The sequence below is a fragment of the Ahaetulla prasina genome, chromosome 5 (assembly GCF_028640845.1).
Source record: "Ahaetulla prasina isolate Xishuangbanna chromosome 5, ASM2864084v1, whole genome shotgun sequence".
Taxonomy (NCBI): domain Eukaryota; kingdom Metazoa; phylum Chordata; class Lepidosauria; order Squamata; family Colubridae; genus Ahaetulla; species Ahaetulla prasina.
Window position 1 is genome coordinate 11,407,522 of NC_080543.1, and position 23,218 is coordinate 11,430,739.

General features: G+C 40.7%; 1 protein-coding gene across 5 annotated transcripts in view; it reads left to right on the plus strand.

Moving 5' to 3' along the window:
- The window catches only part of TMEM135 (transmembrane protein 135), a 203,280-nt gene that overhangs the window by 43,433 nt on the left and 136,629 nt on the right, over window positions 1–23,218 (plus strand). The gene's annotated exons all lie outside the window — the stretch shown is intronic.

Consider the following 23,218-nt stretch of genomic DNA (forward strand, 5'->3'; position numbering starts at 1 on the left):
GCTGGCTTGTGGAGTCAACCATTGGAGTGCTATTCTTTGACTCGCAAGTATACTTCCCATATTTCCAATGGTCTTAGGCGACCCCTGGCAAATCGTCATTCGACCCCCAATGGGGTCGCGACCCAAAGGTTGAGAAGCACTGATATAGACTGACTCCTCTTTTCATCCCATGAAATGTAGTCCTTTTGTTGGCTTAACTGATACCTAGAGGGCAAATCCACATTTCTTTTGGAGCTGAAAAGACAAATAAGATTTCTGGGCTGAAAAATATTATCATGTTGTATTAGTCTTCTTCAACCGATACCTTCCAGCCAGCCCTCCTGATCAGTGGTGGGTTTCAAATTTTTTTTTTACCAACGGTTCTGTGGGTATGGCTCGGTGGGCGTGGCATGGTTTGGTGGGTGTGGCAGGAAAAGGATACTGTAAAATCTCCATTCCCTCCCCACTCCAGGAGAAGGTTACTGCAAAATCCCCATTCCTTCCTGATCAGCTGGGACTCGGGAGGCAGAGTATAGATGGGGGCAGGGCCAGTCAAAATTTTTACTACCGGCTCTCCGAACTACTCAAAATTTCCGCTACCGGTTCTCCAGAACGGGTCAGAACCTGGTGAAATCCACCTCTGCTCCTGATCTAATGCAAATTCGATTTCTGGCAGCAGTAGGTTATTTAATTATCATTAAAGTTGTTGATAATAAATTTTGCTTGGAGGAAAAAATATATATAATGACTTGCATTAAAAGTCAATAATAAAAAACAGCAGAACTACCAGAGAGCTTAATCTTATGATTTATGATGATTTTATTATATGATTATGACCATGAGTTATCACTTCTTATTTGTATATACCCTGAGAGCTTTTGTACCGGAGACAAATTCCTTGTGTATCCAATCACACTTGGCCAATAAAAGAATTCTGTTCTGTTCTGTTCTGTTCCGTTCTGTTCCGTTCCGTTCTTAAAGTAAGGAAATTACTTTAGGTGTTCAGCAAGGTGGGAAACAGAGAAAAGAAGTTAGAATGAAGTGCATAGTAGGGTTGTTTAGGGCACGGGTCCCCAGCCTTTCAGATCTCAGGAACCACTAATTTCATAATTTTAGATCACGTGGACCACTAATATGATCTGCTTAATGGCCGGCTGGGTGGGTATGGCTAGGTAGTCATGTGACTGGGTGGCCATGACCAACCTGATGTCACTCATGTCGAGGGGCACCTCACCGGCTTCTACTCACCCCTCTCCTGCTACCCACTCCTCCTGTTGGAAGAAATATCCATCTGGGTTCAGTTCCAAGTGGGGACAAAGACACTGGAAACATGGAGGCTGCTTGGAAAGATGGTTTAATGGTGGTCAGGATCACATGGCTTGAGTTCCTGAACAGAAAAGAGCTGAGATTCTGTGTGCTCCCTGGCTTTATGCTTTTTCTGAGCTTTGAACTTTCTGGGGCACAGGAAGAGTATCCTGATTGGTTGTCAAACTCCCAGGTGGTCTAGGGGTCTTAGTTAACATTGTAGGTTGTCCCTCAAGCTTGCCTGAGCCTTGCCATGTGGTGAGTTTCTGTTCTATTATGTTGCAAATGATGGTCATTGACAAAGGTGGGGAGAATGAGTTTCTACCTCTGACCCATTGACAAAGGTGGGGGGAAATGAGTGAGCTTAGCTGAGGCTTTAATGGCCCATTGACAAAGGTGGGGGGGAGTCAGGAAGCTGCTTTGTCTTTAAAAACATGTTTCTCCATTTCTCATCCAGGGAAATATATTCTGCCTTTTAAATATTTTCTAAAATATTTCATTCTTCTAGGAGTGGGGTGGGTGCTAAATTCCTACACTCCCCTGCCTGCCCGAGCTCCTTAGGGCCCCAACAGGAAGCAGTTGTTGGAGTTAAAACAGCCACCATGAGAAAGGGTTGACTAAACAGCTGGCTCAGCTCAAATTGGATCTGACCGAGAAGGAGGCTCAGCAGAAGCACCTCACTGAGGACTAGGAGCATAGGCTTTCCAAGCAGAGGGAATACCTGCAGGAGTGCAAGGCCAGGTAGCGGCATCTGGAGGCTCAGCGAGCTGAGATGGTCAGCCAGTTCCAGGCCATGATACAGTCCCACTAGAACAAGGCCCTCCGGCTCTTCGCCACCAGCAGCATTTCCCACCAGCCTTCACCCAAAGCCCTGCACCAGGAGGCTGAAGCAGACCCCAACCTACACAAAAAGACCCTGAAGGGGGAGACTCTCTGCAGCAACACAAATGTTCATTGCATGTATCCGTCCCAGGGGCCATAGTTTGAGGACCCCTGATTTAGTGCAATATAAAAAATAATTTTTCTGCAGACCACCAGAATTTTCTCGCGGACCACCAGTGGTCCATGGACCACCAGTTGGTGACTGCTGGTTTAGGGTATACTTTACTTAGATCTACTTCCAGTAGGAACAGAAGAACCACAGGGCTGTGCTATAGAATTCTTAGAAAACAGACGGATTTGTGTGAGAAATCTGCAATTCACACAGGACAGCAAGGGGGTGGGTGGGTAAGAAGCTGGAAGCCTTTGAATGAAAAACAAGAAGTTTGGTTTAGATGTGACAGGAAGATAATCTTTGGATTCTGTGAGGGCATTGTGTGATTAGAATGTTATTAAAAATAACAGGAACAATAATTTTACGAAGTGGTGTAAAGTTAAAAATAATTGTCCCACACCCTGCCCCCATGAGTCATGTTTAAATATGCGTGTATAAACTGTTCATGGATAATTTACAGTAGTTAAGCAAAAAGCCTTAAGGATATGACTTTAACAACAAAGTTTCTTTTAGAGGGTTTTTTTTTTTGATTCCAAAGATGCCTTTATTTTATTACACACAAGGTACTGAGGCGGGGTGGAGGGGGGGAATGAGCACCAGCGATATTTGTATCCCCAGATTCTGGTTGTTCCCCCAATTTTGGAGCCCATCCAAGCTGTTTTTTCCTCCACAGAAGACCCTCTCTTGGAAAGATCCTCCCTAATTTCCCAAGAAGCATTAGGGAAGCCCCCTCCCCCCACATCTCCCTCAATATCCCCTCCCCAACCTCCAAGAGTCATGAAGTTAAACCAGGATCAACCTAGCCACCTTCCACTCAACACAGCTCGGAGCGAGCTTGTGCAGGGGGGTCTCCTTGCATGCGTGTGTGCAAAGGAATCTTCAACCTCAGCTGTTGAGGTTGAGAGTTTTTCAAATGTGGCTACCTTAACCGAGAAAATATTGAAAGTATTGCTTATATTATTAGTTGCGCTAATAATCTCAAATATATATATTTAATTGCCTCTGTTAGTTGACTAAAAATATCTAAATTCATAAATCCATTGAAGTAATATATTTATTAAGCAACTATTTTTTTATGAAACAAGTAGTCCTCACTTAATGACAGGACTGGAATTTCTGATGCTAAGTTTATAAAGCATGATGTTAATGTACATGGCACTCAGCAACAGCAATTCCAGCGGTCCCCCAGTTACCACTGTTAAGCAAAGACTGTACGGTTCATTAAGGGAGGCTCTTCAAGCGATCACGATTTCTAACTTCCCTCTGGCTTCTCCATTGACTTTGCTTGTGGGAAGCTGGCAGGGAACGTTGCAAATCAGAATCATGTGACTGCGAGACGCTACAATGGCTGGAAATTCGATATGGTTGGTGAGTGCCAAATCACAATCACATGATCAAGGGGGCACTGGGAAGACCAGAACTTTTGAGGATCGGTCATACCTACCACTTATTCAGATCTTTTGCAGATTTGAATGATTGCTGAGCAAGCAATTGTTAAATGAGGATTACCTGTAATATATTTTGGATTTCATAGCATCCTTCTTTAGATAAAATAGATTCATGTACCCACTGATGACTAGATAATTGATAAAGTTGTTAGGCATCTTGGGTAACTGACTGGGTTTTTTAAACATTGTTTTGTATTAATAAGGTAAAGGTTCCCATTGCATATATATGCTAGTCTTTCCCGTTCCCATTTCAGCTCATCTCCGTTTCAAAGCTGAAAATCCAGCGCTGTCCGAAGATGTCTCTGTGGTCATGTGACCAGCATGACTAAACGCCAAAGGTGCACGGAATGCTGTTACCTTCCCACCAAAGGTGGTCCCTATTTTTCTACTTGCATTTTTTACCTGCTTTCGAATTGCTAGGTTGGCAGAAGCTGGGACAAGTAGCAGGAGCTCACCCTGTTACATGGCACTAGGGATTCAAACTGCTGAAGTGCCGACCTTTCGATCAACAAGCTCAGCGTCTTAACCACTGAGCCACCCCATCCCTTTTTTGTATTAATATAATAACTTAAATTACTTTTGGCATTATTAGTCTAAAGACTTGAGTCTAGATTAGTCTTCCCCAACCTGAACCATCTTTAGGATTTGAGCTAATTTTCAGAATTTTCAATTGTTGCTGTGTTGGCTGGAGAATTTTTAGGGGAAAAATCCTGAGAAATTAAAGAAGGCTGTTCCAGTTGTTCTTTATTTATTTTTCAATTCCCTGCGTGACTCTTTCTTCCATGGATGAAGGAAACTTTTGATTGTTTAGCAACTAGACTGTGTATTTGCAGAAATGGAGGATCAACTGTTATTTATTTATTCTAACCTGGGAATGTGGGAAGGCTGTTAATGTGACATGTTAACAACACTACTGCATATCAAAAGATGAATCAATTTTTATTTATGTACCGTCTTTCCCCGAAAATAAGACCAGGTCTTATATTAATTCATGCTCCAAAAGACGCATTAGGGCTTATTTTCTGGTTAGGTCTTATTTTTGGGGAAATATGGTACTAAGTGCATCCATCTGGCTGACAATCTTAACTGGGGCTTATTTTGGGGGTAGGGCCTATATTACGAGCATCCTGAAAAATCGTGGTAAGACTTATTTTCCGGTTGGGTCTTATTTTCGCGGAAACAGAGTATTTATTTATTATGTTTATAAATGCAAGCCATTGAATATACCTAATACTTCTTCTTCCTCCTATTTTCCCCCTAACAACTGTGTTAGGACTATGTTAGGACTATGTTAAGGATGTTGAGATTCTAGAAAGAGTGCAGAGAAGAGCAACAAAGATGATTAGGGGACTGGAGGCTAAAACATATGAAGAACGGTTACAGGAACTCGGTATGCCTAGTTTAATGAAAAGAAGGACTGGGGAGACATGATAGCAGTGTTCCAATATCTCAGGGGTTGCCCCAAAGAAGAGGGAGTCAAACTATTCTCCAAAGCACCTGAGGGTAGAACAAGAAGCAGTGGGTGGAAACCAATCAAGGAGAGAAGCAACTTAGAACTAAGGAGAAATTTCCTGACGGTTAGAAGAATTAATCAGTGGAACAACTTGCCTGCAGAAGTTGTAAATGCTCGAACACTGGAAATTTTTAAGAAAATGTTGGCTAGCCATTTGTCTGAAATAGTGTAGGGTTTCCTACCTGGGCAGGGGGTTGGACTAGAAGACCTCCAAGGTCCCTTCCAACTCTGATATTATTATTATTATAACTACCCTATAAGATAAGTTGGGCCGAGACAGTGTGTCTCGTCCGAACTTACCCAGGTGGCTCTCATGCCTAAGGTGAGACTAGAACTCACTGTCTCCTAGTTTCTAGCCTAGTGCCTTAACCATGAAACCAAGCTTTCAATAAACATGTCCAAAGACCACCAAAAAAAAAAAAAATCAACATTTTTTTCTGTCCCCTCCTACTCCATCAAATCTTGACTGGTGAAAAATCCTTAGAAACAGTACTATTTTCTAAACATTGAATTAGCCAACAAAAATATTGCCTCAATTCTGATTTTGGATGTTGATGTGTTTCTCATAGGTTGCGTATCTGCTTTTCCATGTAATACTGAATAAAAAGTGATATTAAAATAAGTTGAGGTTTAGTTCTAAAATGGGAGGATTTTCCCCCGTTTATTATTACAATGGAATATATCTGCCCGTTATAACATAACAGTCTTAAAGTAAAATCTAAGTTTAATATAAGCACTGCAGGATGTTTATTTTTTAATTTGTTCAATATATATTTTTTGTTTCCTCTAGAAGCCCAAGAATGTATACATAATTCTTTTTCTTTCACTTTTTCTTGGCAATAGGAACCCACTGGGGCTGGTTGTGCTGAGTATGTTGTGCTGAGAGACAAAAATTGTCCCAAAGTTAGTTTATGAGCTTTCATAGTTACCTGAACCAGGCTTTCCCCATCTCCACATGCTCAAATACAATAAAATATAGACATGTAGTCTTTTACTCAAATGAATGATGAGACCATCATCATTATAAACAGGGGTGTCAAACTCGATTTCATTGAGGGCCGCATCAGGGTTGTGTTTGACATTGAGAGGCCGGGGTGAGCATAGCCAGGGTAGTTGTGACCAGCTTGACATCACTTGTGTCAGGGGCGCCTGTGGCTCGAGCGCTTTGCCAGCGAAAACAGGCTCCTAAGCTCCATTTCGGCTGCAACGGCCTCCTGCAGCTCTCTGTCAGCGAAAATGGAGCTTGGGGACGCACACGGTCCTTGCGAGCTCCCTTTTCGGCTGAAACAGCCTCCTGCAGCCCTCTGCCAGCGAAAATGGAGCTTGGGGGCGCACACAGTCCTTGCGAATTCCATTTTCGGCTGCAACAGCCTCCTGCAGCCCGCTGCCAGCGAAAATGGAGCTTGGGGGCACACACAGTCCTTGCGAGCTCCATTTTCGGCTGCAACAGCCTCCTGCAGCCCTCTGCCAGCGAAAATGGAGCTTGGGGGCACACACAGTCCTTGCGAGCTCCATTTTCGGCTGCAACAGCCTCCTGCAGCCCTCTGCCAGCGAAAATGGAGCTTGGGGGCACACACAGTCCTTGCGAGCTCCATTTTCGGCTGCAACAGCCTCCTGCAGCCCTCTGCCAGCGAAAATGGAGCTTGGGGGCACACACAGTCCTTGCGAGTTCCATTTTCGGCTGCAACAGCCTCCTGCAGCCCTCTGCCAGGGAAAACGGAACTCCCCAAGTGGAGTCGTCCCCCCCCTCCCAATTTTCACTGAAGGGGCACCGCGGGTTGGAGCTTCGCTGTTTCCAGGTTGGATCTAAGCTGGATGATTCTTAATATCTTTCTTTCATTTTTTGGGTGGTTGAGATCACTGAGAGTTACCTGGGCCAGCAGAGGTTCCTCATTTTTGAGGTAGATAGATGTCTTTTGGTCTTCGGTTTTAATAAAGCAGCCAATGATCTCACTAGGAGCCTGTACAAAAAGATATATGTAAACTAACACTAGATCTAACATAGGGAGGAATGTAGACTGTTAGCATCTCAACCAGTTGCAATCAATGAATCAACATTTCTGTAATACCGAGGAACTGAAAATGATAGTGGCTGGTACTGGACGCTGGACAAACGTTCACAAGTCTTTCCAAATCTATTTTGGATGGCACATGTTGGCGGCAAGACATTTTTAAGACGGCCAGAAAAGGGATGTATTGGTAACATATCTGTATATATTAGACGATCCATCTAAAGATATATTGAGATCAAAGAGAACCCCAGATTCCAGCTAGAGGAGAAAATGATACGTGATCACAGCAGTTATTTTTATCTGATAAGATAGGAAAAGTGGGCCTAAGATCACTCTTGAAAGTAAAAGAGACAGAAGGTAAAAAGCTGGCAAAAAAATATGGAGGAAGTACATCAAAGAATATCCCAAATATTTAATCCCAAGGGGAAAAAAAAATCAGTAGGTGGGAAAGAACAGCGCTGAAAACGTTGTGTGTCAGTGGTGTTATTCAGTGGAATAATTTGAGATGTCCACATTTCTTTATTAATCTTTGCTCTAGTTCCTAATTCGAAGCTTTCAAAGCAGTTAATAAAACACATAGAATAGGGATGTCAAACTCGATTTCATTGAGGGCCGCATCAGGGTTGTGTTTGACCTCGGGGTGGGGTGGGGGGCATGGCCAGGATGAGTATGGCCAGCTCGTGTCGAGGGTGCCTGCGGTGGCCCAAGCGCTCTGCCAGAGAAAACGGGCTCCTGAGCTCTGTTTTCGGCTGCGATGGCCTCCTGCAACCCTCTGCCAGCGAAAAGGGACCTCCCGAGCTCTGTTTATACTGGCAAAGGGCCGGTCCTTCACTGTTTCCAGGGTGACCCAGCCATCCAGATCTAAGCACCCCGTGGGCCGGATCCGGCCTCTGGGCTTTGAGTTTTGACACCCCTGGCATAAAATAATATTGAAACAAATGAACTGGGGATAAAGCTAACAGAGTGTCTGAAACAAAAATCTGTACCCCTGTTAGATATTAATGGGTTTAGCCTGGTTTGAAAATTTTGAGAGACAATTCTTTCAGAGTAAAGTTGTGGTCCCCATCTTTCTTACAATCTTTCTTAACAATAATAAAGTGTTCGCCAAGCATGGGGACAATTTTAAACAAATGTGTATCTGCTGCTTCTGCTTTTATCATTTACACAAAAGCATGTTTTCTCTTCTTTAGTTTTTTAAAAAATTTGTAACTTTAGAATGTTTTGATTTGCCTTGAGAAAACTTCATTTTGAATATGCTCTACGTTTCTGGGCCGGCCTGGTAGACCAGTTCTCCAGGCTGGGTAATGGTGCTGGGGGATTTCAGCTTGCTTTCACTTCACTTGGTAGCTCATGGCTGCCGTGACCGTTGTCCAAGTTATTGGCCCAACACATGCTGGGTTTGTTTTCTTCTTCCGTGTCTAGATCAAACTTTAAACTGCCAAAATGAAGCCACCTTCTTGGCTTTGTCGTTGGCCAAAAATAAGCCATCACTGGTACATGTTTCTGGTAGCAGCTGACATACCAGCAGATGGGCCGACCTCTGTGTCTCTCCACATTCACACAGCGTGTTGTTATCCTCTTAAGAGCCTCCACTTGAGTATATTGGTTTTACATTTAGGGACTCCAACTCTCAACCTATTCTGGGTCCTCCAGGTAGTATAAGGGAGGTCAGATCCTTCAGCTGTATGTATCCTCCTTTAATGTTATTCCTCGCTCGATGGTCTCTTTCCTCCATCTTTTAATTGGAGTTTGTTTTTGTATACTCTCCTGTGTTTGTTTTTGCCATGGAAATGACATTTGTTCCTAGCTCTGAGTCAACGGGCTTGGGGCATATGTCTGTTCAGAGGATGTTAAGGACCATTTTCTTAGTTCTCCCAGCATCTGCTGCTAGTTCTATCCTTAAGTGGGGCAATGACAGCGAGAGGATATATTTTCTCAATTCGTGTAGGTTTGAGACCACCTGTCACTAAGCATACACCTTCATTGATTGTGATGTCAACTTGTCTTGCGTATGCAGATGTGCCCCACATCTGGAGCAGCATACTCATCTGCAGCGATGTTCAAGGCCAATTGTTGGGGTTGGGTCATACATTAGAACTTGTTTTGCACCTCAGGGCAGTGGCGATGTGATGTTTGGTGCATCTTGTCATCTAGTCCCTTGTTGGGGATAGATTACCCCATGTTAACCTTGGAGTTTTCTGTGTCTGTTCCCCACAGCAGGGAGAAGGGGACCTATGCGATCAGTCTGTCCTAGCTGTTGATGGACCCTGTGTGGCTTCTGAGGAAGCTTCGGATAATTCCTGAAGCTCAAATGCCCTGTGGTTTTAGTTGCTGCTTGAAATGTGCAGGCAACAGTAGCTTTGGATCAGTTGACATCTAGGCAGACTTGGTGTGGTTGTTGATCCTGGAGGGTCCTTTGGTTCATGGAGGAGATTTAGGAAATGAAGTGGCTCGAGATGACTAGAAGGCCACCGGAGGAAGACAAAGAGTCCAAATTCTATTGAATCTGCTTTCTGGTGTACTGCTTTGAAGAGCAATTGTAACCATCAGCTAGTTCAGAGTACAGTGACATGTGCATTTTGGATGTGCCACAATACATCCATGTAACTTGTGTGTGCTGCACTGGCTCCACATAAACTCCAGAGTACCAGTTTAATGTGCCAGTTTAAAGTTGATGCTTTTGCCCATCTCAGCCAGGTGATCTCCTCGTTTAATGACAACGATTTCCTAGGTAATCTCATTTCATGACCACAATCCCAAAAAGTAGTCGGTAAGGTTCATTGTTTATAGAAAAGCTTTGATTGTGTCAATTACGTCAAGGTAAGGAATGTGCTCAGAAAAACGGGAATCCCACAAAACATCTTATTGTCTTCATGGGAAACTTAAATACGAGGCAGGAAGTCGGTCAGTCAACATGGTGAAACAGCTTGCGTCAAGGCGTATGTCAAGGCTGCATACTCTCCCGCTCCTCCCATTTACTCAACCTATGTGTGGAATATATTTCTAGCCTTAACCATAAAGTTAAATGTAATAACGGTAGTCTAGAACTTTAATTGGAAAGTTAATAACGATTTGCAGAGTTGCACTGAGAGAGAATAAATGTGTTCCAAATACATCCACATTGAGGATTTCAGTGAAATTAATTCAGTGAAATTAATTCTGCAAAATACTTCCCAAGCCAAACATCAAACTGTGTAAGAAAAGAGTAAATGGACAATACAATCACATCTGCTAAATTGTTAAGGAATGAATTTTGATTTACTGAAGTTCTAGCAACTATCAAGAAATTAGAACAGATTATAAAAGTCGGTGATTTCAAGTCATAAACAGGCATAGTAATTTGTGGCTAAAATGAATTGATCTTAGTTCACTAACTCCTTTTTTAAAAAAAATTCTTCCATTGAGCTACAATTTAGGTGAGCAATAAGTCACCTTGGTCTCTTTGATTTCACTCTCAACTATTTTGGTAACTTTGTAAGGAGCTCACCGATGCTGAAAACTTTCTTTAAAAAAATGAAATGCATATGTTTAAAGCAATCACAGAGCAAACATGTTTTACGTTAGCTTGAAAAGGCTCAGTGTGCTTCCTGAAAAGTCATTTCATTCTTTGAAAATTGATGCCATCATTGGTTAGCTATGTATATATTAAACATCTCATATTTTGTGGAATAAGCAGTTTGGAATAGAGCAAGGACAGTACTACCATGAACCGATACCCTTAAAATAAGAAAGATTTATGAAACATAAGCAAAAAAAAAAAATTACTCGATAATCCAGATTTTTTGGAGGGGAGGCTTGTAATATAAGCTAATTTGATTAACAGTGCATGGTATAATCAAATTACAGAAAACGAATAGCATTCCAATTGCCTTCTCAAAGGCCAGAGTCTAAGGTCGTTGCTGCCACTCCATAGTAAATCTTTCCGAGGCAAGTTTTAAGAATTAGGAGTTATGTGAACTCTTAACATTGCTGATGCGTTCAGTTTTAAAAAATCATACGCTAATAATGTTAGAGCCCTGCAGCTGGTGTACTTGTGGATTGACATGGCTAATTGGCATTGGCGTGTTAGCCCCAGGAAACCTCATCTGTCACTTCAGCCCGGAAATTCTGACAGGAGCCAGAGAAATTATTCAAGATTTTTCTCTCCTTTGTTCTCCTTTGCTTTCCCTTTAGCCTTCCTGGGACGCTTCTCAGATTTGTAATCTAAAAATGCTTGTTTTTCCGAGCGAGGTTCCTTTTGAGCGTTCATTTATTATTTTTTTCCTGCAGTGAATGAACGCGCGACATGCATGGGATGGAGAAGGAAGGAAAAGCAACGAGAAAGATACGACAAAGCTTTTTTTTTTTTTAAAGGATATATAATATGTGCCGTATCGAGCTGCGATACTCAGTGTGATTTTTTACGTCTGCGCAGTACTGTTGGAAGAAATATCCTTCTGGGTTCAGTTCCAAGTGGGAAGAAAGACACTGGAGACATGGATACTGCTTGGAAAGATGGTTTAATGCAGTGGTTCTCAACCTTTATAGTGCTGCGACCCCTTTAATACAATTCCCCACGATTGCCTTGAGGACGGAGACATTAAAGCGGAGACTCCTCCCCTATTAAGTTTATCGCGCCTGAAGCCAGATTAGGCTAGCGATTGGGAGATTGCAGCTGGCTTGAGAGGGAGACATCAAAGCAAAGATTTCTCTCTTTTTTAATTCATCGCGTCTGAAGCCGAATTCGGCTAGCGATTTGAAGAGCCTGCAGCTGGCTTGTGGAGTCAACCATTGGAGCGCGATTCTTCGACTCGCAAGTATACTTCCCATATTTCCGGTGGTCTTAGGCGACCCCTGGCAAATCGTCGTTCGACCCCCAATGGGGTCGCTACCCACAGGTTGAGAAGCGCCTTGGAGCCCCTAGGTGAAAAGGGCGATCACATGCTTCAAGATGTTGGGTGAAGAAAAAAAGGGCCGAGAAGCTGAGAGTGCCCTCGTTTTATGCCCTTTCTGGGCCCCACCCTAGAGTTTCCTGTTCCTGTGTAAGAAATGCATCCTGATTGGTTGTCAGACTCCCAGGGAGCGGGGGGGGGGGGTCTTAGCTAACTTTGTAGGCTGTCTCCCAGGCTTGGTTGGAGCCTTGCTGGCTGATACAATCTTCCCAGGTGCCATGTGGTGAGATCTGTTGCTAGATGGGTAGTGGGCTAATCCTATCTTTGTTATGTAGAATGGACTGGCTCAGGCCTTAATGGCCCATTAACAAAGGTGGGGGGCTGTGTTTCTGCCTCTCTTTTTGGGGAAATATTCTGCCCTTTTAAACATATGAAGAACGGTTGCAGGAACTCGGTATGTCTAGTTTAATGAAAAGAAGGACTAGGGGAGACATGATAGCTGTGTTCCAATATCTCAGGGGTTGCCACAAAGAAGAGGGAGTCGGGCTGTTCTCCAAAGCACCTGAGGGTAGAACAAGAAGCAATGGGTAGAAACTGATCAAGGAAAGAAGCAATTTAGAATTAAGGAGAAATTTCCTGACAGTTAGAACAATTAATCAGTGGAAGGACTTGCCTGCAGAAGTTGTGAATGCTCCAACACTGGAAATTTTTAAGAAAATGTTGGATAACCATCTGACTGAGATGGTGTAGGGTTTCCTGCCTGGGCAGGGGGTTGGACTAGAAGGCCTCCAAGGTCCCTTCCAACTCTGTTGTTATATTATATTATATTATATTAAATATTTCCTAGAATATTTTATTTTATTTTGTCACAACATTATATACAAGCACATACAATGAAAGGAAACAATAGGACAGGAATGGTAGGCACTTTTGTGCACTTATGCACACCCCTTATAGTCCTCTTAGGAATGGGGTGAGGTCAATGGTAGACAGTTTTTGGTTAAAGCTTTTGGGAGTTTGAGGAGAGACCACAGAGTCAGGTAGTGTGTTCCAAGCATTAACAACTCTGTTACAAAAGTCATATTTTCTGCAATCAAGATTGAAGTGGTTAACATTAAGTTTGAATCTGTTGTTTGCTCTTGTATTATTGCGATTGAAGCTGAAGTAGTCTTTAACAGGAAGGACATTGCAATAGATGATTCTGTGTGTTAAACATAAATATTCCAGTTTTCTAGGAGGGGTGGATGGTAACGTCCTACAGTATTATACTAGATTGTGGATTGAGAAGCAAAACATGCAGGATTTTCTGACCAACTTTAAATACATTTAAGGTGCGTTTGAGCAATGATTCAGGCGGATTAGGTACGTTTTGTAGTTTAATTTTGATGTGTCTCCTGTTGCATCATGGATATAGTCGGCTATGATGAGTTTCCCAAACAAGTAACAATTAAAGCTATAAAATAAAAATTGCAAGACATGTAGCAAAGCTATCACTTCTAGGTTTGCAAAAAAAACCCCTCCCCAAAACCAAGTACAAATCTTCAAAATTCTACAGTAAAGAAAACTAACATTTTTACCAATCATAGAGGTTCTGGCCAGATGGACCTCACTGAAAAAATAGTTGGGAAGTGACCTTCCTTGAGAGAACAAGGTAGCTTTTGTCTCGGATGTCACTGAAATGTGAATGCTTGACAATTTATTACTTGTAAATAAAGATAGCTCTTTAGCTAGTTTCTGAGTGGGAACTCCCAGCTTGAAATACTGACTGCTCTTTAGAAAGCCAGATCCTGAAGATGAAACTCAAATCCTTTGGGCACCTGATGAGAAGGAAGGACTCACTGGAGAAGAGCCTAATGCTGGGAAAGATTGAGGGCAAAAGAAGAAGGGGACGGCAGAGAACGAGGTGGCTGGATGGAGTCACTGAAGCAGTCGGTGTGAGCTTAAATGGATTCCAGAGGATGGTAGAGGACAGGAAGGCCTGGAGGAACGTTGTCCATGGGGTCGCAATGGGTCAGACACAACTTTGCAACTAACAACAACAAAGCTTGAAATAAGAAAAATTGAAGTGACAACCTTTCCATCTGTAATAAAATCTACCTGATGCATCTCTGTCGGATTTCCTGCTTTGAGTTTCCTTTTTTTTTAGCCAGTCTTCACTGGAATAAAACTGGTTCTAGCACATCTCTTCACTGATGATATTATCTCATTTTTCCTTCCCAACAAAGAGGCATACAATAGTTGGATTTCCTGCCTCCAGGGTAAAACTGCCAATTCCCTTGCTAGGAATGCAGTGTGCTATTGTAAAACCAGAATAGAAAATGTTCATTGAAAACAAATACATCTGTAAAGTTGATTGTGTATGCTTCTAACAAGATATGTATGCTTACAATAAGAGCAGGGGTGAAATGCTACCGGTTTGGACTGTTTCGGGTAATAAAAGCTAAAAAAAAAAGCTAAAAAAATGCTACCAATTCTGACGAACTGGTATTTTCGACGATCAACTGCGCCGCACGATTTATATTCGCTAGAAAGCAGGAAATCCTGCTTCCTAGTGTTGGAAGAAATATCCATCTGGGTTCAGTTCCAAGTGGGGACAAAGACACTGGAAACATGGAGACTGCTTGGAAAGATGGTTTAATGGTGGTCAGGATCACATGGCTTGAGTTCCTGAACAGAAAAGGGCTGAGATCCTGTGTGCTCCCTGGCTTTATGCTTTCTCTGAGCTTTGAATTTCCTGGGGCACAAGAAGAGTACCTTGATTGGTTGTCAGACTCCCAGGGGGTGGGGGTCTTAGCTAACAATGTAGGTTGTCTCTCAAGCTTGCTTGAGCCTTGCCATGTGGTGAGTTTCTGTTCTATTGTGTTGCAAATGATGGTCATTGACAAAGGTGGGGGGGATTGAGTGAGTTTGGCTGAAGCCTTAATTGCCCATTGACAAAGGTGGGGAGAATTAGTTTCTACCTCTGACCCATTGACAAAAGTGGGGGGTGGCAGGAAGTTGCAGGGAGCTGCTTTGTCTTTAAAACATGTTTCTCCATTTCTCATCCAGGGAAATATATTCAGCCTTTTTAATATTTTCTAAAATATTTCATTCTTCTAGGAGGGGGGTAGGTGCTAAATTCCTACACTAGCAAATTAAATGGTGCAGCACAGCTGTTCCCTCCCCCCTCGCTGTTCTACTTACCTTGGAAAAGGCTTCTTAAGCCTTCTTTTTCAGCACTGCGCAGTAGTGCATGCAGCAATGCGCATGCGTGTGATGCGCGCATTTGGTGCACATCGTGCATGTGCACACACAGCAAACCAATAGCAGACCTTGGAGGATTTCACCACTGAATAAGAGGTATAGTTCCTTCCCCCTTCGGATAAATTTTAGCGAGTTAATCTTCCACAAGTTTAGCATGGACCAACTTTCAGAATTGCCCTCTTGTTTAAAAAAAACACTTCAAAATTTATATTGCATTTTACTTAGTAGGTCAATTAATAATTCAAAATATGTAGTCCATGATGCTCTTTGAGTCAAGGGTTCTGTAGTTCAGCCCTATAGTCTCTTCTGCTGGTTATTTTAAAATATTTTTGACTGCAGCAGTTACAATCTCTTAAGTTAAACGCTCTTTAATTTTTAAATTTTTAAATTTAATTTTTAAATGTTGTACCTTGATGAACGTATCTTTTCTTTTATGTACACTGAGAGCATATGTACCAAGACAAATTCCTTGTGTGTCCAATCACACTTGGCCAATAAAAAATTCTATTCTATTCTATTCTATTCTATTCTATTCTATTCTATTCTATTCTATTCTATTCTATTCTATTCTATTCTATTCTATTCTATTCTCTTGAGATATAAGCCTGAATTTTGCTCCCACTTTTAACACAGCAAACATCAGTCTTCTCCCAGTGTGGTCCCAAGTCTCAGAAAAATGACGATTTAAGTAAGAAAGCTGATTTTTAAAAAGTGATTACAGAATACTGAAGTTGAACCCATGGGAATTCAGGCCTGTTATGTAAACGGCTTTTGGAATTGACAGATGGGGGAGGCTGACCATTTGAGATCTTGTATCTTCAGTGAGAAACTCCTTGGATCTTCATTAATGGTTAGTTGTGTGTGTGTGTGTGGGGGGGGGGGGAAGGCTGGCTCTACCAAAGATTGTAAGAGTCAAACTTGATGGAAGGCAGTTCAAGGAGTCTGGCATTGCAAAAGCTGAAAATAAACTTCCCTTTTACTTGTTCTTTAAAAGGAAGACTCATGTTCAAATAATTGTTATAATATTATTTTAGAAAATAATTTCGACTTGATTAAGAAACTAAGGTTTCTTAACCTTGGGTTGGGAGATAAAATTCAGAATTAGAATACAGTTGGGGGGAAGTTGTTACCTGTACTGGGGTTATGGTGGCCTCGCCCTTAAGATGTTGGGCTTGTCGACCCAAAAAGCAGGCAGTTCAAGACCTAAGTGCCCTGTGACGGGATGAGCTACCGTTAACTTCTCCCGGCTCCTGCTAACCTCGCAGCTTGAAAGCATGCAAATGCGAGTAGATAAATCGGTACCACTTTGGTGGGAAAGTAACAGTATTTTGTGCGCCTTGGCACATAACCATGGTGACCACATGGAAGTGTCTTTGGACAATGCTGGCTCCCTTGGCCAAGAAACAGAGATGAGTACTGCTCACTAGAGTCGGACACGGCTGGATAGGCAAAGTCTTTACCTTTATCTTTTTTTTACTGCCTGTATGTATTGCTAATGTTTTGACGTGGACGCAGTGGTGGGATTCAGCCAGTTCGCACCACTTCGGGAGAACCGGTTGTTAACTTTGTGAGCAGTTTGGCAAACTGGTTGTTAGAAGAAATCATTAGGGCAGAGAACCGGTTGTTAAATTACTTGAATCCCATCACTGCGTAGACGTCTATAAAATATATATATTTATTAGATCAGATTTGGTGCATAAAACAATCACAAATTGTTTAAAAATAATAAAGGTGGGATCTGAAAAAAAATAACAAAATAAATAATAAATTTGACATCAGTTTTGGTATCTGTGTTTTTCCTCTTACACATGCTTGTCGCTATGTCCAATATTTCTCCTTAAACGTTTTACTAAAATTGTTCAGAACCTCCGGAAGGCTTGGAGTTGTTTAGTTATTAAAGAACCTTAACTATGGATACAACATGCAGTTTCAAAGCACAGTTGAGATTGGTTCACAGTTATTCTATATTTTTGTTGCAGGCGAACACCATATCTTGTAAATATGAGATGTTCTTAAGCTTGAAAAATTAGGATTCAATGTTAAATGCAAATATAGCATGAGTTTGGTATGTAAGCTATCAAGACATCAGTGCAAGGATTAAAAAGTGTCTTTCTAGATGAGGAGGAAGACAGTGAGGACTATTTGCTTTTCTGATACAAAATAGTTGTTACCTTCTTAAACCTAAACTGGGTAATTTGCGGTGACAAAAAAAAAAAGAATAATAAATAAGAGAAATTTGTTGGGTCTTTTTCCTTATCCCAGGATCACACTGGCTGTCTTTGATAGATGTCTTAATCTTGTAATTATTGTAAAGCTTTCGGGAACCTTGTGATACTCTCATTGAAGGGTTAGCTAATTTTCTTTTGAAGGAATTCAATTAGGAGCTATTACAATGGCTTATTGCTTCAGGTTATGAAACCTTGGAGCTAAGTTGGCTAAGTAATTAAAAAAAATAATAGTTCATGAGGCAGCACTTTCCTTAGCTGTCAGTGTTTCAGTAGCTATCAGGATTATGCTTACTCCTGCATTTTTGGTGAAAGTCTTTTAACATGTGGCTTCAATTCAAGTTTTAATCAGAATGTGGAAGTCATTACCGAGACATCTGAAACTGAGGTAGCAATAAAAAATTATCACAAACAAGACAGCAGACACAAATTATTTTGTGTTTATTAATGGGTGGCCTTTTGGAAACTTCCCCCTCATCTTAATTGATTCCAGATATTTAAAAAAAAAATGAAATTGTTTTGATGGATATTCCACCCGTGTTAAATTTGAGCTGCCTCAGTGGGAATAAAGTTGTCAGCCATTAATGTTTGTCTTCAAAGATTTTGGTGATGATAATCAGGCTGGGGGATTTACCAGAGACTGTTTTCAAAACAAACAGACCTACTTACTTGCTGCTTTTCTTCTCCAGTACATTATTTTGCTTTAGTTTTTTCCCCCCACAACTGACCAGTTTTGCTTGATGAGTGGAGTAAAATCTAGAGGTAGATTTAACTAGAGCTAAATCAACTGGAAATAGATTACAGGGAGTCCTTGACATACGACAAAAATTCTGTTTCTAAGCAGACAGTTGTTAGTAGCAGTTAGCAATAGCATTTAGACTTCTATACCGCTTCACAGTGCTTTCGCAGCCCTCTCTAAGTAGTTTACAGAGTCAGCATATTGCCCCCAATGATTTGGGTCCTCATTTTACCCACCTCAGAAGGATGGAAGGCTGAGACAACCTTGAGCCTGGTGAGATTTGAACTACCAAATTGCAGGCACCCGGCAGTCAGCTGGCAGAATTAGAATAGAATAGAATAGAATAGAATTTTTTATTGGCCAAGTGTGATTGGACACACAAGGAATTTGTCTTGGTGCATATGCTCTCAGTGTACATAAAAGAAAAGATATGTTCATCAAGGTGCAACATTTACAACACAATTGATGATCAATATATCAATATAAATCATAAGGATTAGCAGCAACAAAGTTACAGTCATAAAGTCATAAGTGGAAAGAGATTGGTGATGGGAACGATGAGAAGATTAATAGGAGTGCAGATTTAGTAAATAGTTTGACAGTGTTGATGGAATTATTTGTTTAGCAGAGTGATGGCCTTCGGGAAAAAACTGTTCTTGTGTCTAGTTGTTCTGGTGTGCGGTGCTCTATAGCGTCGTTTTGAGGATAGGAATTGAAACAGTTTATGTCCAGGATGTGAGGGATCTGTAAATACTTTCATATTTCAATTAGCCTGCAATACTGCATTCTAACCACTGTGCCACTGTGGCTCATTAAATGATATTTGCTCCATTTTGCGACGTTTCTTGCCATAGTTGCTTTGTTACCATGGTCTTTTTTTTTTTTTTTTTGTATTTTGCATTTTCAGATGCCTTATGGGCTAATTGGTAAAATATTGTTATATATTACAGAATAGCTCATGCATAGTAGGTTCGCAGGACACGTTACTCAGGGGCTAGGACGTTGAGCTTGTCGATCGAAAGGTCGGCAGCTCGGCGGTTCGAATCCCTAGTGCTGCCATGTAACAGAGTGAGCACCCGTTACTTGTCCCAGCTTCTGCCAACCTAGCAGCTTCAAAAGCACATAAAAATGCAAGTAGAAAAAATAGGGACCACCTTTGGTGGGAAGGTAACAGCGTTCCATGCGCCTTTGGCGTTGAGTCATGCCAGCCACATGACTACAGAGACATCTTCGAATAGCGCTGGCTCTTCGGCTTTGAAACGGAAATGAGCACCGCCCCCTAGAGTCGGCAATGACTAGCACGTATGTGCGAGGGGTACCTTTATTTTTACCTTTAGTGGGTTCTACTAGGTCTGCCTTAGAAAAAAAACCAAGTTCTTTTGTTAAATTCTTGTTTGATTTTTTTTTTTAAACAGAAGAAAAAGAACAAGATAAAAGGGAAGAAAAGTGATGTAGAAATATAATATTAGTAAGTGGGCAAAGGAGATTACTAAGATTATGCAGTTCTCATTGTCATTGATAATGTCATCGATAAGAAATTAAGCTTAAAAGACAAAGCATGTTACTTTTAACAATATAAGAAAGGATTTGAATCCCTGGACTAAGTGCTGAAATTTTTTGGTTAAAAATACAAAAGAAAAAAACCTGTTAAAACATGATGGATAAATATTTAGTTTACAACTTCCCCTTCGTTATTCTTTCTGGCTGATGTACAATATTTATAAACCATTATTTTCTGAACGAAAAACCAGAAAGTCCAGTAGCCTCTTGAAAAAGCACATTTGAGACATTATTTTCTGTGTGTATTTCTAATTTCAGTTCTTTATTTCCTCTTTAAAACCATATTCTACATATCTGTATTTGATTTGTATATAATATATAGACTGTATGGAAGCTATTCTTGTTTAAATTTGGTTAAACATCTGAACATAGGCTTCGTTCTTTTTCACTTTGCCATTACTGGATAGTCTCTGCTAGTTTAATTTTCCAGTATAATATCATTGTTAACATATCTCTTTTCCAATTTTGTGCTAACATTATCCGTGCAGCTGTGAACATAAATCTTAGTAATTTGTGATATTTTTTGTTAGTATGTTTTGGAATTATGCCTAATGGGAAGAATTGTGGTTTTATTTGAAATTTGATTTCTAAAATTCTTCGAATAGTGCTGTGTATTTCTTTCCAGGACTTTTGAGGTTTTTTTAACATGTCTAAAAATGTTAAAATGTTCCTTCTGTCTCATTGCATTTATTTCTATATAATTTGGCTTTCTTGACAATTATTGGTGGAATTGTGTACCAGCTATAAAATGTTTTGTACACCTTTCTTCTTTAGTTGCAACCTATGTTGGGTTTAATAGATTTCTTCCATAGTTTCTTCCCATTATTCCCATTGTTGTATTACGATTCTTTCTTTAAATTTTGCATCCAAGTTATTATAAAGTTTATAATTCATTCCCTCTGTGTTGCATATCTGAGATGGCTGCCCAGCTCTTCTTAAAGACCCCCAGCTCTTCTTAAAGACCCAGAACTTCTAGAGGCAAGCTGTTTCACTGATCATTTGTTGTCACTGGCAGCAAATTAGTTGTTAATTCTTGGTTGGATTTCTCTTTGTTAAGGTGCATCCATTACTTTTAGTCTTGTCTTCAGGTACTTTGGAGAATAGGTTGATCCTCTCCTCTCTCTGACAACCTCTCAGATAATGGAAGACAGGTAGCATGTCACCTCTTCCTTACTCTAAAAAGGTAAATGTAAAGGTTTTCCTCGCACATATGTGTTAGTCGTTACTGAATTTAGGGGGCGGTGCTCGTCTCTGTTTCAAAACTGAAGAGCCAGCGCTGTCCGAAGACTTCTCTGTGGTCATGTGGCCGGTATGACTCAATGCCAAAGGCGCACGAAGCACTATTACCTTCCCACCAAAGTGGTCCCTATTTTTTCTACTTGCATTTTTTACGTGCTTTCGAACTGTAGGTTGGCAGAAGCTGGGACAAGTAACGGGAGCTCACCCCGTTACGCGGCACTAGGGATTCGAACCGCTGAACTGCTGACCTTTCGATCGACAAGCTCGGCGTCTTAGCCACTGAGCCACCAGATATCCCCAATTCCTTCAACCGTTCTTCATATGTTTTAGTCTCCAGCCCTTTAATCACCTTTGCTGCTCCTTTCTGCACTTTTTCCAAGTCTCGACATCTTTTTTGTATCGCAGTCACCAAAATTGGAAACAGTATTCCAAGTGTTGTCTTACCAAAGCGGTATAAAATGATATTAATACTTCACGTAATAGCAATAGCAATAGCATTTAGACTTATATACCACTTCACAGTGCTTTACAGTCCTCGCTAAGCGGTTTATAGAGTCAGCATATTGCCCCTAACAATGTGCGACCTGGTAATATCCCACTCTTAATGAAGCCAAGAATTGTGTTGACTTTTTTTTGCACCTGCCACGCACTGCTTGGTCATATTTAAATGATTGTCCACTAGGACCCCTAGATGCCTGTCACAGTTACTGCTCGTTGAACAGGTACCAACTATTCTACATCTGCTCATTTACTTTTTCTTGCCCAACTTTTGATTTATGCAAGCCATACAGAAGTTTAGGAAAGAGAAAGTTAACCAGTTTAGTATGCATTACATTTATAATTCTGTGTCATATGTATAATAACCAGAACAATGTTCTGTTGTGTAAAAATTTCTACCGCATTTAAAACATTTGCAAATACTTGAAATATTTTCATGGACTTTTTCAGTGTTTGTTCTTCTAAACCTTGCTATAAAGCTCCGTAGATTAAATTAAAAAAGAGGTCAGTTTTTCAAATAGGAAACACTTTTATAACTTATGAATGGGTTGCCTGACCCTTTAACTATTTTACCCAATTGACTGTAAATCTTTAGTTTCACTTTGAAGGTACTCCAAAGTAAATAATGCACCAACTAATTTGATATCAGATTACAGGCATCCTTTGTCAGAAATGATTCAGTTCCAATTAGCCATCAGTCTAGACAGAAGGCCGCAGTAACTGCAAGAAACGTGAAATAGTTTTTTAAGTTTTGTTGTTCTGCTTCTGATTAGTTTGGAGGCTTTTTAAGGCATGTGACTATTGAGATCAAACTTTGTTGGTCACCCAAATTGGATGCGATTGGTAATCCTTATTGTATGTACTGTGAAGTTGTAGTATATCACTGGTAGTTGGACAAGATGCATTTTTTTTGCACTTTGAAGTTATGTATAAATGACCTGGATGACTGAGAATCTATTTAGAAAGTTGTAAAATTGGTCTCCGTTCTCATAACTGCGTTCTCTTTTGTCCATGCATGTTTGTTTGTTTGTTTCTTTTCTCCCTTCTTGGAAACAAATGTGCATCTTTCATAGATATAGTATATACAGTGTTACGTTCCTATAGTTTATTTATCTGATCAATTTATATTTCCATCCATTTTATGTACGTGACTTATGTCTTCACAAGTGATACGCAAGTCTGACTATTTCAACTGCTGATACTTTTTTGGGGGGGAGAACCTTCCTTCAAATGATAATATCTAGTTATTTATTTGTTTTTAAAGAACTTCCCCAGTTTTTCACTCCACTTGGAAAAGCCTCAGCTTTCAATCTTTCTTTATCTTGATAACCTATAACATTTTGTGTCTTTCAGAGCTGTCATTTTAGCTTTTTTTATTTTAATAGACTCAGATAATAGAATTAGAGGTTCTAATGAGTTTGCAGATACTTGATTGAATTCATTCCATGCCTGATAGGAATCTGATCTCAACCAAATAATTGGCATACTGTCTTGAAAAATAATTGGCGTGCTGTTTAAATGGAATGAAGAAATGTTACACTGTCACCTGTTGGCATTTTGCATCTGGCATTTAATGAAGCAATATGCAGCCC